The sequence below is a fragment of the Sturnira hondurensis genome, unplaced genomic scaffold (genome assembly GCF_014824575.4).
Source record: "Sturnira hondurensis isolate 20B ecotype Veracruz unplaced genomic scaffold, ASM1482457v3 Scaffold0021143, whole genome shotgun sequence".
In the NCBI taxonomy this organism is placed as follows: Eukaryota; Metazoa; Chordata; class Mammalia; order Chiroptera; family Phyllostomidae; genus Sturnira; species Sturnira hondurensis.
In genome coordinates this window covers 22,816,022-22,827,757 of record NW_028093774.1, presented here as the reverse complement: position 1 = coordinate 22,827,757, position 11,736 = coordinate 22,816,022, and the positions used below count along the sequence as shown (strand labels likewise).

The following is an 11,736-nucleotide window of genomic DNA, read 5'->3' as shown; positions in this document are numbered from 1 at the left end:
AGAACAGTCCAATCTCCCATCCTTAGAAACCTTTCGGTCATGTTATTTCAAGAGCGCCCACTCCCAATATAATTCAAGAATAAATCTTTAATTTATTCTTGATATTGATAACATTTATATTGCACATCAATCTTGTGTTTACCAGTTGGCACCAACAATCTTATTTTAACTTCTTGGATCTTTAACTAAACATCAAATTACAAAGCTCCCACATTATAGAATGTCATCAATTCAGGTTACCCTTTCTTATTTTCTGTCAACTTTACCCAAGGATATCTGCAGAGCTAACTTTTTCTCGGAAGTTCTTTCGTGGTGTTTCGAGTAAGAGTAATCGCAAAAGCGCTCCAAATGCAGCATGCGGTGGGAATGTTGAATCGATAAAAACGACGAGGTTAGTAACAATATCCCTGACGGCTGCGGTGGCGCGTTTTAATTCAGAGGGCGCCAGCCACGCGCGTCAGCGAGACTCAAAGACTATCGTGTAAACCACTCCGACCCAGGCAAACCTGACGCCAATGAAGTTTCCAGACGCACCCAGTTCTTGGAGTTGACGGAGGGAGCCTTCGCAGCGCCAAGCCAATCTGCCAGTTTCCTCGGCGGCAGCTGAAGTATCAGAAATTTCCAGGTTTTTTGCTTCTGGGGGCACATCGCCGCGTGCACCTCCCGAGGTGCTGGAAACAGGTGAGCCAGGAGGCAGCGCGGTCCCGGGGGCGCGCTCAGGTGCTTCGGCCCCGCCCCGCCCCGCCCGGAGCCGCGGATCCCGGCGCAGGTGCCGGCGCCTAGGTGCGCGCGGCTGCAGCTCCGCGCCACACCCGACAGCGGGCGCCGCTGCAGCGGCTCCAAGCGGCGGAGCGAAGCGGCTTCGGAGTTGGGGCAGCTCCTGCGCTCGGCCCTACTCGGCGGCGAGAGCTCCGCCCGGGCGCCGGCTTCCCACGGCTGCGGGAGCGGGCGGGCGCCGAGGGCGCAGACCGACTTCCGCGGAGCCCGCCAGTTCGGGGCGGTGAGAGGCGGGCGAGGGGCGAGCGCGGAGAGCGGGGCCGCCCGGAGCGCGCCAGAGACAGCCGAGCGTCCCGCGCCCCGGCACCATGCGACCCGCCGCGCCTCCTCGCCGGCCCGGGGCTTCGCTCTCCGCTCGCTGAGCCCCCGCACTCGCCACCCCCGAAACTCGCCAAGACGAGGCGAGACGTTGGAGAGCAGCGAAGAGACTGACCCAGACGTCCCCCTCGCCCCTAAAGAGGCTGCGGATCCCCGTTTTCTGGGCTTAGAGAGCTTTACCATGAACCTGGTGCAAGATTGGCTTTAGGACAAATTCGGAAGCCGGAGGGGGGAGTCGTGGCAATTCTTTGGTTGCTAAGGTAATTGTAGTTGTGACAACAATGGGCAAGAAACTAGTGGGGGAAAAGGTGCTTTCAAACCGCATGCCCCCACCTCACCCCCCAATTCCTCTGTGTCGATGCCATCTCATGGCTTGGGTGTAGATATGCCGGTCGGTTTTGGGTGCGTGACAGGTGTCGGGCATGTGCGTGTGTGTGTGTGCCGTTTGGGACTGTAGAGGCACGAGCTTACGTAAGTGGCAAGGCGAGCTGGCGGTGGACTTGTGTGGGATGGGCGCAGGTCTGCACAGAAACCGCGTCCCCGGGCTCCGGGGCGCTCCGAAGCGCTCGCCGCCTGGGACCGGCGTGCGGCCGGTACGTGCCTTTAGAGACTTCCAGTCTTTCCGTGATTTGGGGATCGCAGGTGGGGTAGCTTTACTTCAAAAGCAGACTGTAATGAACTTTTCCGCCCAAGAAGCTCGCCCATCTGTGGTTTGGAGGACGAGGAAGCGAGTCGCAAGGGTGGGTGCCCCGGTCTGGTTTGGGGGAAGAACTGCGGCAGGAAGGGGAACCGAGGTGCTGGCTCCCGAGAGGATGACAACCAAGCTGGTGGCCTGAACCCCTTTACAGTCACTGCCAAGCTGCGTAGAAAGTGGCCCAGGGAGATAGGAAAAGTGACCCAGAAAATTTAATTTTGTTCAGAATGAACGCTGCTGTATTTTTTAATATGATGAAATAGGGAGGAATATTATGTAGGGAAAACGAATTAAAAAGGAGTGGCATTTCCATGCTACAAAATGAAGATATTTTGGATCTTACTGTTGGCTTGGAACTGTTACCTCTGCATTAACTAGTGCTTAGGAACTGGATCTGCAGGTAATTTCTAATCAATACCTTATAGCAGCCCCAAAGTAAAACTGCCAAATAGGCAGGATTAGGTAAAGCCCAACGTTGGGACTTTTTTCTTACCAGAGCGGGGTGACAAGTGGAAGAATGAGAACTGGGCTTGTACATGTCCAGAAGGAGTGTGAGACTGAGCTACAAGTGTGTGTGTTTTGTCAAAATGTGGTAGACAGAAAGGTAGCTGTTAGGCTGGGCTTAATATGTTAAACAAGGCTTTGATAGATTCGTTTTCATAGGCAGATGGATCTTTATAAGGAGTGGGCAATGGGGAGTTGGTGAGAAACTTTCTGTGAGTTGCAATTTTTTTAATGCTACTTATTCTTCTTATTTCATTAATTTTGCAATGCATGGGACGACCTCAAAGTGAGTTGAGGACAGAGGAATGTGACACTCTTCGGAGATACACCTTTATCAGCAAAAGCTTACATGCCCCAAAAGCTTGGAGAAAACCAAGATTTTCCTTCTGAGTTCTCTGGTACTATTCTCAAGCTAAATTGTTGTGTAAATATGTAAACATTGTGGTATATGTATATATTCTCCCCCCCAATAACTTGTCCTTTCTTGAAAGTGTTGGTAAATTCTAGAAATGTCAGCTACTGTGAGGTATTTTAATAACGTAGGTAGTTGCTGGTGTTTCCTTTTTTATATTCATAACATTGGTTCTTAACTTCTCTGTCTCCTTCAAAAAACTTAAATCAACACCCACTGATATAGCCCTGAGAGTTTCAGTAAAACAATGCTAGCTTTTCCTCAAGGGGCAAATTTTTCTTTTCAAGTGAAACATTCATTACAGCAGTGTTCTTACTGCAGAAACGTCTCGTTAAATGAGACAGTTATTTATTTATTTATGGATGATTTGTGGAATAAGAGAGCCAGCATAGATATAGTTTAAACAAATATTTCTTGTGAAATGAAATTCCACACACACACAAAACCATGTTTTAATTGAAGCACAGTTGACATACAATTTTATATTGGTTTCAGGTTCCCAGCATTATGATTCAACATTTGTAAGCACTGTGGTACAATCAGCAAGTGAAGTTACCCTCTAAAAGGATATTTAGGAGAACCAACTTCGCCAGTAACTTTGGATGTCTGATGGTCCACAGGGACAGAATTTTATGTGACAGTAGGGTCATTCTGTTTCTTATTTCTCTGATAATCTCCCCTGTATTTTATCCCCTGGACTTACTGGACTTTGCCAGGAACTGCCAAACATTCTGTTTTGTGCCAGTGGTTAAGTGTCAGGGAGATGTAAGGAGCTCTGGGTCACATCAACACTTTTCAAAAGAGATGCCCTCTGAGATCTCAGTGCTGGGATGAATTCTCCTTGAGCCTCACAGTTAGCTTGTCTTAATTCATAATGCTTTGAACCTAGGAAAGCATTTAACCTCATCATTTTTAGTGCCAGCTGGAAGGAATATATTTACCAAATTTCATCTTCATTGTAACATATGGCATGATATAAATAATTACTACACACACACTGTCCTGCTGTATGGAGAGAAATAGAATTACAAAATAAACCTTCATGTTCAGTTATATGGATGTAACATTTCAAAAAAAAAGCAGTTTTACTTTTTTTTTTATTACCAAAGTAATATATAAGCATTGGGAAATGGTCAGGAAACTACCAAGAAAAAAAGATTACTTGTAATTCTCCTACAGATGGTGAACCACTGTTGACATTTTTGCATACTGTGTCTTCTTCCAGGCTTTATTCTAATCACACTATTCATTGGATTTTTGCCCCTCCCTTGAGCCCCTCCCCAAATTTCAGATCTGTAAATGGAATTTGGGTATGTGTTAGAGGTTTAGAAGATTACTGCTAGTTTTCTGGATGGTTTTGATTTCTGGATGGTTTAGATCAGGTTTCAATTTGTGTTAATGATCCTTATTTTCAAAGAGAGTAGTCTCTCTGTTTATCTGTTTTCTTTGAAAAGCAAGATTTGCACTTTGAGTCAGTGATACTTTGGGCTCCCCATGAGATTCAGGGATTAAAGCATCAGAAAAGAAATGGAACATTGCCATTCTGGGCAGGAGGTCTTAGTTTTGGTTTCAGTCCCTTCGCCAACTCACCTGGCCTTTGGCCTCTGGGCCTCTGTTTCCTCAAAGATCAATTAACAGTTTCAGATTTAGCTCAATAAGCTAACATGATCCTTGTTGTTTTTATGTTTGTTGAGGATAATTTTTGTTTGGAGTGGGCTCTCTAGAACACAGATGGTTGGGGGTCACCCCTAGAGTCCCTGCTCATTGGTCTGGAGTGGGGTCTGAATGTCACATTTCCAACTGGTCCCTGCTGATGCTGACTCTGCAGGTCAGGGGACCACAGAGAGAACTACGGAGTAAGCCCCTTGGGGGCAGAACACCGGTTCATTTTTCTTTGCATCCCCCCTTTCCATGCCCAGCGATGTACCTACCTGCCAGTCGGCACTCAATAAGTGTTCATTGAATCAGTACCAGTTTTTCTCTATGGGGGAAAAAAGTTCTGAAGTGGTCGATAGAAGGGAGATCACCATCCGGTATTTGGAATGATGAAGTCTGTGATGAGAGTAGTGATCAGCCGTGAAACAAAGTTCTTCACACTGCAAGAAAAGCAAAAATGCCTGCAACTTAAAGGGAACGTTAGACCTAACGAGTGGCGTCAAATAACGACTCAGAGTACCTGCTCGAGATGCGACAAACCACAAAGCTTCTCCAGTGCTTCGCTGTCGCCTCCTGGAGGCAATTCATTTTCTGCCACATCTACATTCCTGTAAAGGGAGAAGGAGGAAATTCGCTATTATTTACTCTGCCTACCAAAGCAGCAGGCAGAGAAAGCAGGAGTCCAGACACCACCCCCTACACACCCCTACACACCCCTACACACGCCCCTACACGCCCCTACACACCCCTACACACCCCACCAAAAGGCAGAGCAGTGCCCATGAGGGCACCACAACCGTTCTATGAGATAGGTGACTTAATTTCCCCTTCTATGAGAAAGCTAAGAGAGGGCAGTGAGGGGTGCATTTTATAGCTAGGAGAGTCCAGGAAGCTGAAATACCCCTCTTTTGGTCACCCTCGTGTGGCTACTTTGTGTCTAGAAAATGAACCCTTCCTTTCTGCTTAGGTGTTGGACACAGGGTGCAGCCATTTTTATCTACGGCAGCCTTTAAAAATCTGTAAATACAGGGTCTGGCACAAATAACGCCCTCTTTATTACAAAAAAATCTTTTATTACAAAATTGTAAGCATGTAATTCTGTGACATAACAATATTGCACTCAAGCACATCATATGACATTTTAGGTGAAATGTTCACATTACTGCCCATCTCGTGCGCGACATTCACATACCCTGCCAACCGCACTCAGTGGCGTTACTTCTGCCAGACCCTACATTTGAGTGTGAGCCGGGTAGCTGCTCATGTAATGGAGGCTGCTCCAATGAGTTGTGGTGGAGACTAGCTGTCTTGGATTTTCTACACACTTAGGTGAAACCATCAGAGGAAGTTCATCTTGAAGTTCTCTTTTTCACTAGTGTCTATCCTACCCAAGATGCTGTTTTCTTGCCCAGGGGGAAGTGCACATTAAACTTCTGAGATGAGTGTCCTGCGTGAACGTGAACTTGCGGTGACTTTCCCTCGGAAATACTCAAGACACCTGTGCCACACTGAGACTAGGCCAGCCCCAAGCTGTGACGGAGAACTGCGATCAATAGCTTTTCAAGTAGCACAACAGGCCTTTTGAACCTGTGGTGTTTCTGAACCTAAATTTCCTCATCTATAAGAGGGAATAAAAAGTATATCCCTTGAGTGTATGTGGCTGTGAGGAGACAAACGTACACCATGTAGTGTACTGGGCAGAGGGGGCGTAGTAATTCGAGAAGAAGGACCCGGTCACACTACACTATTTTCCTAGTACTATTAATAATCAGTTGTTGGTTTGCAACCTCAGGAATTCCCTCGGTGAGATCTGAACCCGGCTCGCATACACAGAGGGCAAAGAAAGAGGCAGACCGCTCCAGATTGGTAGGTGGCAGGTGTAGTAAGTGCGGGAACATATGAGGCTTGAGCCACTGTAAGAGTAGATTTCCACCCCTGCCCCCTTGAATCTTAAAAGTTTACACCGAGATGCCGAGGTTGCGGGCCAGGTACCTGGTTGGGGTCGTGCTAGAGGCAACCGATTGATGTTTCTCTCTTGCATCAATGTTTCTCTTTCTCTAAAATTAATGAGCATGTCCTCGGGAGAAGAATAAAAAGTTTTATTTTAAAGTTTATACAGAGGCCTTAACAGGGTTCAGTCATATGGGCTGACCAGGTGGTCTCAACAACACCTTATTGTGTCAAGGCCATGTTCTTGAAAATGACTCCCACTGTGGAAAGAGTGGGCGGAACGATCACGCCAAGATGGTGGGGGAGGGGCTGCCAGTTGATGGACCCCACTCTTGAGTTAACTGAGGGTCACATCCTCTCAATAACTTCCTCCAAAAGGAGTCTGTTGGGAAATAAGGATTTCAGGGTAACGGTTCCCCCCATTTTTCCTGTCTCTGAGAGACTCCCAAGGCCCTGGGAGAACCCCGCTCCATAGTTGTAACTGGATTTGAGGAGGCTTGTGGGAAGCAACTCGCCCAGACACCAAGTGGAGAGGGTGGAGTGGGGAGGGTCTTCGTGGGTGGCAGCCAAAGATGTGTGGGCTCCCTGGAGCCTTAAGGCCATTAGTCACTGGAAGGAAGGGCAGTGAAGCACAGGGACTGCTGCGCCATTGGTATCGCTCGGGCCAGACGGAGGCCCACACCCGGAATGAGGCTTTGTGCTATTTTTTCCTGTACCCTTGGTATCTCTTACAGCCAGGGCACTTGGTAGGAGAGGATAAATGTTTGCTTTCAGAGTGACAGCTATGGGTGGGTGGAAAGGGGAGGAAGGGTGGACCAGCATTGGTGCAGACACACGGACTGCTTCCGGTGTAGCTGTATGTATGGACTGGTCTGCGTGCAAGTGTGTAGACAGGTCTGAATATGGATGCATGGACTGGTACAAGTGTGAATGCAAAATGCAAATGGTTTTAACCTTTATTCTTGTGTGATTCTACCCAGCTAGATCCACCTCAAATCCTCTTTTGTAATTAATTATACATTAATGTGTGTTGTTTTCTTGGGGCTTCAGTGTGTTCTATCTTTCAACCACAATTTTATCCTGTCCCAACACAAAGCCACACATATAGTAAATGCTTGAGGAAAAATGGTTTCTGAAACAAAAAGTTGTCCAGGCTACAAAACTGGATCTGTCCTGTAGCAATGGACTGAGCTTATGAAACAGCAGCACTTATAAAGCTTTTTGCAAATCAAAGCCTTTTAAGAAGAATTAGGTGGCTTTACTCCCACTTTACAGATGAAGAAACCAAAGCTGAAACAGATGTTCAGCACTCGCCCGATGTTAGAGAGTTATTGAGTAGAGAAACCAACATTTAAATTCAGCTCTTCTCTGACCGCAAGTCCCGAGTGTCTCCGATTTACCACAAGGTGGCAAATAGACGGAAACCGTACCCTCGAGAAAGTCATTTCAGTTGTCTTGGAAATGACAAAAACAAACAGAAATTAACAATAAAGGATATTAAGTGAAAAGAATATGTGGGATTTTGTAAGGCAGAGTAGATGGCAAATGGATGACAAAGATGGTAAATGCAGTTTCATTCAGAGAGAGAACATTTGTAATCAGATCTGGAAGAGATGGGCTTTGGGAAATAGAAATTTCATGGGTGCAGAGAGGAATAACGGCAAGCTTTTCAGGTGAGCGGTATTGATGATAATTGGTTGTTAAGCCAATTATTGCTTGCTTTCAGAGTAAGAACCAAGTTTTTGAAACGTGAGACCCTCTGACCCATTTTGTGTAGAGACACTTGCGTTTTTCTCTGAAAACCCAGCAGCCACCCATGTGCTGATGAGTGGCGTGAGGCACTGGCTCCCAGGGCGGGGCAGCGTTAGGGCGGGGTGAGGGCTGAGTTAAAGCAGAGAGTGTGTACTGCTCCCGTGTTGTTGGCATGCATTTGTAATCATTAGCAACTAATTCTGGTTAGAAAAACGTTGTGCAGATCTCTACGGCCCAATCCAAATCAAACACTCGTTTGAACTGACTGGGTTTTTTTTTCTTTCTGCTTATGACTTCTGGAAGAAAGACAACTTTAAAAAGATGCCCAGTGTATTTTTCTCTTAAGCTGCTATGTAAATGCTACTGTGTTCAGATTTCAAACCAAGCAGGAAGATGCCATTTTATTATTTTGCAGTCCATGCATCCTAAAACAAAGGCTGATTCAGCAGCTGGTCAAAATAGAAAGTATACACTCACAAAGAATAAGCATATTTACTGTATTTTATATTTCTTTAGGGGAAGGCACTTTAACTTTCACAGTGGCAGGTACTTTAGGGGCTCGGCTGCTAGTTTCTGCTCCTAACCAGGAGTATGTGACATTAGACAGAGAGGCTTTGCACTGCTGATCTCCGTTCTCCCCGGGTGCAGAGGGCTGAGAAACTGTGATTGCTTGGAAGAGAGAGTTGCTGAACGTTGCTCTCTTTCCTTGATGAAAGAGAGTGTTCCTGAAAATCTCTGGTCTAGTCAACTCTTAGTCTGGGGGTAGTGGGGAGAGTGGCGGGGGTTCCTACTCCAGGTCACCCGTTGATCTAAGGTCTCCATGCTCTTCCCTGCTCCTCACTGTGTTTATTCACATGGGTAGTAAGTCCAAAGAACTTCTCTTGATAATGATGATCAGGTATGGTTGTTGTCAAGAAGTTTAACATTATGTAGGGGGAAAAGATGGAGAAGCCGAATGTGGTAAGACAGGCACATAGAGATGGAAGGAGGGAGGGGTTGCTTCCCACTGAGAGATTTCATGGAAGAGGTTGAATGGATGAGTTGGACACTGGAGGGCCAGTGGTGTTGGTGGCAAGAGTGTGCTTGAAGCACTTCAGTGTAAGTGATGGGGCAGAGATACACAGGATATTTACTACCTCCTACTGAGAGTCAGGTCCTTAGAAACCTTTGGGGCAGAAGTCTGTTGATGAACTTAAAACTAAAGGGCAAACAGGGGTAGGCAAAATGGATGTTGCAAGCAAAACTGTTTAATAAATGTTTACTGAAAGAAAAAAATGAGAAAACAGAGTCACTTATGAGTGGCATTTGCCTCACTTTATGTTGATAATTGAGGATATGCCACAGTGAATTTCTGGTTACTTCGTACTGTTTTTCAGGATATCCCTCCCTTGCAGTGAAATGCTTTTGGTGGTTTTGCTATATTACAGTCAGTGCACAATTCCCATGCCCAGACGTTCAACGAATGCCTTTTAGACTTTCAGATGGAGAGGTTGGCCACGGAGGCTTGGATCTTCCTACAGCTCAAGGGTGAGGTAGATAAATCTCGGGATGCACTTTATATAACTTTCTTGGCATGACAGATGAGGAAGTTCTCAGACATCTCACCACAAGCACAGGGTATTTAGCTTCACATCAAAGTTCTATTAATTCCAGATTTTTGTTTCTTGGCTTCCTTTAGCTTTCAAAAAGCATTTTTGCAAAAACCATTATCCTTCCCTCCTAATACCTTACAACCCTCTCCTCCACTTAAAAAATCTGTTTAATTCCCAGTTTCTTATATTTTCTAATTTTCCTTAACCAGAGCAACCAGTGGGCTCTCAAAAGTATATTTGGAAGTAGATTGGTTTCATTTGGTCTGCTTACTGGGAATTCATGGTGGGAGAGGGTTTCCTGTGGTTGAAATTGGTCAGTTGTTAGTTATGTGAAGATGAACAGTGATTGGCAAGACTAGAAATGCAAATTAGGGTCAGTTTATTGAGGGACTTAAGTGCCACATAAATGGTGATGATGATGATGGTGGTGGTAGTGGTGATTCAGGACTTTCTTGTACGTGGATTAAAAAACTGAACAAAAGCAAAATTCAAACCAACTCAAGCAGAAAGGAATTTATCTGACTTATGTATCTGGGAATTCAGGCATGGCTGGATCCAGGGACTTAAATGATTCGCAGCACTCTTACTTAATACCTTATCATCTTGGCTTCCCCCTTCACTAACACTAGAAAAAAGGTATATGGTTATTAATATATCCACTGTTGCATCCTTTCAACACCAGGATGGGATGTTTTTTGTTCTAGAGTCCTTAGCTCAGTCTCTGAGAAGGACCCTGATTAGTCCTGATTAGAGTCAGATGTCTACCTTGATCCAATCAGTGTATCCAGTGATACAGCAGTTCTGTCCGAGATAGTTCACAGCCCCATCCTTCCCTATCAGAGGAGCAAATTTGATAGCAAAAAAGAAACAGTAACTGTGTCCATCTTCTAAACTGGCTGAAGGACTTTGGGTTTTATTTGCCGGGCAGTGGAAAGTTATTAAGAATGAATGGAGAGTATTTCAACCACTCTGAAATCTCTTGTAAGAGTTGGAAGACTTTTATTACCTAAAATAAAGCATTTGGATAACATGAGGCATTTCTTCACTGGTATATTTCTAATGTCCTTCCCCTTCTATACCAGTTCTCTCATTCGGTGATTATTGCTTCTGATCTGTGCACATCAGGGTGAGTGTATATAGTGGTAACAGACACAATCTCCAGCTCCTCCACCGTCTCTGTGACTGTATGCCTGCAATTGTATAATTTCTTTATGTTGCTCTTTCAGATGAGATGGCTGAAGTGCCACCTTGCAAACAAGAGATGTTGTATCCTTCCAGAATATTTGCACTATTATTTTTTAAGACATAGAATCCTATTATACAACATATTTACAGGAAAGTACATGAATCATTGCTTAATGAATTTTTTCTATTTTAAGGATTTATTTATTTATTTTTAGAGAAAGGGAAAAGGAAAGAGAAAGAAAGAGAGAAACATCAATGTGTGGTTGCTTCTCACACGTCCCCTACTGGGGACCTGGCCTGCAACTCAGGCATGTGCCCTGACTGGGAATCAAACCAGAGACCCTTTGGCTCACAGGCCAGTAATCAGTCCACTGAGCCACGCCAGCCAGGGCAGCTTAATGAATTTTATTTTTTTCTTTTAATATATTTTATTGATTATACCATTACAGTTGTTCAATTCCCCCCTTTGTTCCCCTCCACCCTGCACACCCCCTCCACCACCATTCCCCCCTTTAGTTTATGATCACGTGTCTCAAGTTCTTTAGATTCTATATTTCTCATACTATTCTTGCCCTCCCCCGATCTGTTTTTTTACCTACAGTCTATGCTACTTATTTTCTGTATCTTCTCCCCCCGCTTCTGCTCCTCCCACTCCCCTGTTGCTAACCCTCCATGTGATCTCCATCTCTATGGTTCTGCTCCTGATCTAGCTGTCCTCTTGGTTTGCTTTTGTTTTAGGTGTGGTTGTTAGTAACTGTGAGTTTGCTGTCCTTTCACTGTTCATATTTTTTATCTTCCTTTTCTTAGATAAGTCCCTTTAACATTTCATATAATAAGGACTTGGTGATGAAGAACTCCTTGAATTTGACCTTATCTGAGAAGCACTTTATCTGCCC

General features: G+C 45.2%; 1 protein-coding gene across 5 annotated transcripts in view; it reads left to right on the top strand.

The window, feature by feature from the left end:
• Nucleotides 1–1,063: 1,063 nt before the first annotated feature.
• The window catches only part of RGS6 (regulator of G protein signaling 6), a 478,446-nt gene continuing 467,773 nt past the window's right edge, over nt 1,064–11,736 (top strand). For 2 of the 5 annotated variants that reach the window (XM_037031641.1, XM_037031643.1), the window contains exon 1: nt 1,069–1,355. The gene's annotated coding sequence lies outside the window, so the exon portion shown is untranslated. Of the gene's footprint in view, nt 1,356–11,736 lie in introns of all 5 variants that reach the window. The other 3 variants (XM_037031645.1, XM_037031642.1, XM_037031644.1) reach the window with 3 other exon arrangements.